The 5,841-nt window shown below is 35.6% G+C and overlaps 1 pseudogene; it reads left to right on the top strand.

Moving 5' to 3' along the window:
* Positions 1–922: 922 nt before the first annotated feature.
* Positions 923–1,839, top strand: LOC111634742 (annotated as a pseudogene).
* The last annotated feature ends 4,002 nt before the right edge of the window (positions 1,840–5,841 follow it).

The raw sequence follows: 5,841 nt of genomic DNA, 5'->3' as shown, positions 1-5,841 counted from the left end.
ATTCGTATTAAAATAGTGAGGCGTGGAATTAAACCAGTAACGTTTAGATCTAATTCTAAGTTAACGATGTTAATACATTAGACCTTATTTATTTTCATTCGTTTGTCAATTCCGTTCGTTTAATTTTCTAATAATATCACTTTGCCTAAATCCATTCATTTTCTACAGTAATTTCATATTAAATAAAATTATAGAAGCGACTGCTTACACGAGTTACACCGTTTCTGATATATTCAACTATATTTTTCCGTTTTTCTCGAGATACTTGCACGAGTTTGAAGATATAACAATGCGCAAGCCATTCTCTCTGCTATTCCATTTTGTTAGAGGAGTGAGTAGTCTATGCATCTGGCTCTATCGCAACTATAGACATTAAAACAACTTATCAGATCACTAGGTACCATTTTAAGCGAGTTTAGTCGCCTTTTCGATTTGTCATTTCAACAATTTCAGAAAGGGTGTGACACCGATTTTCCTTTTAACTCTAGCAGTCCTCCCACTTTTCTGGCTATGAAATTTGGCCTCTTACACTCTTAATTTCTTATCGTAGAGATGTAAAGGAAGCTCCTTTGAATTTAGTAGTGAACACATCGCGATCCTTACGACGACTCGAATAAAACAAAGTTTTCTCGATGAGGAATAGTTTTCCAACTTTTTCACCTTCAGCGAGTCTTATCGTGCGTATTAACAAACCTTTGTCATCAAATAGAACTTTTTGTTGTGAAAAAGAAGAAGCCGTGTTCGTTTGAGAGGATTCCACAAATTCAATCGCAATGATCGGTCGAAACAAAGCGTTAGACCGAAATCAAAGGCGTTGTTTGGTATATATTTACGGTAATTATCTGGATCCCAGGAACGTGTAAAGTAGCCATGTTTATTAATGTCGCGTCGAATAAAAATGAAAGTCGACAGTCTGGTCTGAATCATCGTGGACGGAAACAAGGATGAATGCGAGAAATGCATCAGCTTCGCCGTTACATTCATTAACGAGGGAAGGAGAGATTTAGCCTCGAAGTATCTGCATAAAGCGGACAGGTTACATCCTTGCCAGAAAGCTCGAGATTTAATTAATCTCCTCGAGAAACTGATGACAGATAACGGCTATTCTTTTCATCCTAAAACCGTTCCTACCGAAAATGCCGAAAGACACGACAGTCAGTCATATAAAAGGTCGACTTTTATAAACGACGAAGAAGGTAAAGAAAACGAATATTAAGTGGATGACGAAGACGGCGAATATACCGAGCGAAGCCTGGAAAATATTCAAAGAATGAGAAATTTTAAAGATTATTACAAGATTTTGGGAGTAAGCGAAAAATCAAAACAAAGAGAACTTAAGAGACAATATAGAAAACTCTCTTTATTATATCATCCAGACAAAAATAGAACACCTGGATCAGAAGCTTTTAAAGCTATTTGTCCAGCATTTTCCACTCTTAATGATCCAGAAGAAAAAAAGCAGTATGATTTGTTGAAACTATACGAATCATCTGGAAAAAGACATACTCATTCAGAAAATAAATTTAATAATAATTCTCATGTGTATAGTAAAGCACCAAATCGTTGTCCTCCCCGAGAAAGACTATGGTATTACCGAAGAGAAGTAACATTCTGTATCGTGTCAAAGAGTCATTCGAACGTGATTATATCGGTAGCGTTTTACAATTAGAAGCAGAAATTGAAAAAGAATACGTATTTCATTTAAAATTATCGTGTTTCAGAGAAAGAAATTACAAAGAAACAATGATACGGAGGGCCAAGAATTTGAAAGATGGAAATTTGGAAGAAAAAGCCAAAAGTTTGCAGACGCCTTCTTGCGATACTTCACTTCAATTATAACATAATCGATTTATATAGAAGAAAATTACTCAAAATATGCAAATTATATTACTAAATCATTCTCTAAGCAGTGCTTTTTCAAGTTAATTGTTACCTTTAGCATCCGTTTCTATAACAGATATTTTGTAAAGATCAATATTTTACGATTACAAACATCCACTAAACTGTAACGGCCGATTGCAGAGACAGACTTTACGTTAAACGACGTTTATCAACAGAACGGCCTATAGACGTTGGCTGGCTGAACCGCGGTTTAAAATGCGTTGCAAAGACGTCGATCGTCTATTTCTGACCGTTCTCTAAACGAACTTCGGCAAAACATTGGCTCTTACTTCGCTATTACTCCCCTATTTTAGGAGTCGTTCGGCCAATCGGGTTATTTGTTTGTGACGTCAGAAATGGTGGCCAGTTATATTCCGAAAGCTTTCAGAAATAAAATCTTAAGGCAGTGAAAACCATTGTTCGGCAATTAATGACAATCCTTTTCCATTTCGATAGTTAATTTCGTCGCCAATACGGTTTAAAATACGAACAAATCCATATTTAGAAAATTTATACCGAATTCGAAATAGATTTTTAAGGAATTATTTCGACATCTTATTACTGTCGAAATGAATAATTTTAAAAATGAATAATTTTAAATATTTTATTAATAATATTACATTTTTTAAAATGTCTATAAACAGATTTCTGTAATTATTAAAATTGTCTCGTTTGTTTAACAGTACGATGACTCCGAAATGCATTAACGTTTTATAACCGACACGACACACGAATTGTAAATAAATGCATCTGATTTAAATTAATTGAAGTTTTAAGTCTTCACCCGTTCGAATGTCAAAAGTGGAACATTTAAAACAAATTTAAAGTATTGAATTTTGTTGTTTTTGCTCCGAGCAATTAATTAATTAATAATTTTGTCGATTCGTACCGTTTACAACATTTATCAAAGGAACGATATCTGTTTTTATTAGTGTTGTAACGAATAGTATATTCGGCCTCAAGCCGAATACCGAATATTCGGCCAGGAGCGTGGCCGAATAGCCGAATATTCGGCCAAACTATTCGGCTTGATTAACGCACGTACGAAAATTGGCGCGCAAACCGCATTATGGCAAGGATCCTGCTCTCTATTGGCCCGCTGTCACTACGCTTCGCCAATCGCGTTAATTCTTGGCAGTTGTAGCGGACAGACAAGAGTGTCATGGAAGTATGTGATAAATGATGATATCAAATGTGGATAACAATGAAATGACCTACACGTGTAAATAACGGAAAAAGAACAGAGAAGGACCGCGAAGTGAAAATGTGAAAATAAATATGAAATTGAGTTGATAACATAATCGAACAAGTCGAGGCAGCTTATTGGCACGAAATTCGCGGCCGTCAATGCCAAACAATTGTTGTCATAGACTTCGGAAAGCTAAATGCTTGTAATGAAAGTCACTTAGCGTGCACGGGCGAAAGCCTGGGGCCGTTCGGGCTATCGAGCTGTCTCGAATCTGTGAAATCATAACTGTGACTTATATCGACGTCCTATCTGTCTCTTTTCTCCGTTATCACCAGGCTGAGTCACGTAATTGTAAAATGGGAACTGTACGACGGAAAAGTGACGAATCGAAAGTATTGTGAGCGCGTATTATGATGTATGCGTAGGCATACGTGGATTAGAGCGATAGAGGTAAGAGAAAGGGAAGAGCAAAGACGAGCGCTTAAAAAGGATAGGCAGGGCCAGACTCTCATATGTGCGACGATTCTCGAACGAATAGGTGTGTAGTGTGCTGATCTTTGTAATTATATTTTCTTTTTTATTTTGTGCATGTTACAAGTTATTTTCTTTTTTATTTTGTGCATGTTACAAGTTATAAATAAATATAAACAAACAACACTAACTCGATAACATTAAATCTAAATACCAAAATGATTAATTTACTGTGTTTTTGTTATTTATTACTCCTGTTTTTAGGTATTCGGTATTCGGCCGAATAGCGAAAAATAGGCCGAATAGGCCGAATATCGAATAGTAACCGAATATTCGTTACATCACTAGTTTTTATCTAAACATTTCCACGAACAAAGCTATTACACGAATTGAAAAGCCCTCTAAACTTACTGTCGAGTGAGTCTAGAAAATAGGTCAAATAACTTGTTTCTAATCGCTGTCTACATCGTGGCAGGCGAGAAACACGTCTCTGCAATGAAATTTTTCTGAACAACGGTCTACCCGATCTGTTAACCGCCGTCGGTCTCTAAACGTTATCTCTGCAATCGGCTGTAAGAGTTAATATAAGATCACCTAATATTTTTTATTAAACCGAAAGATTTAGTATTGTTGCGGACTGTTTAAAAAGTTTATTTTGTTTGTTCACAATAAAGTTACGTAAATTATGAAAATAATAATAATGGCCCTTTTTGTGCTCTCCGAGCGGTAAAGGGCCTAAAACCACATATAAAAAAAAACTTTGGTACTTTCGGTACTTTCGGTAGTTTGGAATACTAACAATAAATCGTGCCCTATGTCGCTAAATGTCCGTAATGGTAAGTTATTTTTCGCAACAAATCTATCCAAGCTCCCACAATGAGGGACAAATTGGACAAATTGTGCCATTGTCACTCACTTCTGTCGTAACTTCATACGCGCTATATTGCGGGACGAGCAATTTTTTTAAGTTACCGTGCCAAAAATCGCCAAAATTTCTCGCCTGCCAACCGAAATTTTTGAAAGCAAATTATTATTTGGTCTGGCAGCTAGATTTTGCTATGAGAAAACTAGATTTAGAGAATTTTCCATTAAATTGTACTCTAGATGTACAGTACTGTGTCTGGATGAATATAACTTTTGTAGTTCTTCTCAAAATTAACTGGGGGATTTCAATTGATGTACAGTACAGTACAGTACATACTATTGTTGTCGATACTAACTTCATTTTGGTCAGCGCCCTTCATTACCTGGAGATGAAGAATTTTAGATTCTCCTCTGGTTTATTTTCACCGGGTTCCACTGTGTCCATACATCTTTTCCATCAAAAGATGTTTTATTTGATAATGCCAAGCGCCATAATTTATGCGATTCTACTTAGTAACAATTGTTTGATTCATTTCAGAGATTGTAGTAACAATAGAATCTTAAAGATCATGTCTACTCACTTTCTTAGAAAACGATTTAAGGGCTTAGGATTAATGGAATAAGGCAACGCATGGGCGATCTGCCAAAAAGAAGTGCCATTCGGAAAGACTTTTTATAAGAAACTACCCGTATTTAGGTGTTAAACAGACGATGAAGACTCTACATAATCCAACCTGTTGGTGAGGTGCGAACCCGTTGCCAATTAAATGTGTTCGGTGGTTTTTCCACGTCGCCACAGGTGAACGAAAGGATTCTCATTCTTGCTTCAGCGCTGTCCAGTCTCGTAATTCTTATTAGTTGACAAGAAATAACTGTTATTCCCCTTGTTTACAAAGTTAGCAGAACATAAACGAACAAAAACAAGATGTGTGTCACAATGGCATAAAGAACCGCAACAATCGGAAAGGAGGATGGCTGTTAATAACGTTATATAAAATCAGACACCGCATCCAACGATAAGAAAAACAATTCGAAAGTTCTTTAAATAGAAGCGAATCGAATATATTCTTTAATTAAGAAAGAAGTTCCAAATTACACGTTAAAAGTATAAATAACTTAAATGATGCCAGGCCTGTCTGGCTAATTTTTGATAAACATAACAGCTCTAAAGATAAATAATAAAAACAGAACTATTAACAAACTTATTGCAAATAAAACATCTTCTTACAGGTAGATTTTTCATTAAAATCGATTGTTGGCAAATAAATCTTTATCTCGGATCATCGGTTTGATGTTAAACACAAAAATATATCATCTTAAATTGTCATTCGCAATCGTTATCACATTTTATCACTCAATAGTTGTCATAGCAACTAAGGATGAAAAAGAAACGGATTTTCCGTGAGAATAACACAGATTTTCTACAGGAAAATCGA

Source organism: Centruroides sculpturatus, unplaced genomic scaffold (assembly GCF_000671375.1).
Source record: "Centruroides sculpturatus isolate CEXI.00-Female unplaced genomic scaffold, Cexi_2.0 scaffold135, whole genome shotgun sequence".
In the NCBI taxonomy this organism is placed as follows: domain Eukaryota; kingdom Metazoa; phylum Arthropoda; class Arachnida; order Scorpiones; family Buthidae; genus Centruroides; species Centruroides sculpturatus.
This window is presented reverse-complemented; position numbering and strand designations above follow the sequence as displayed.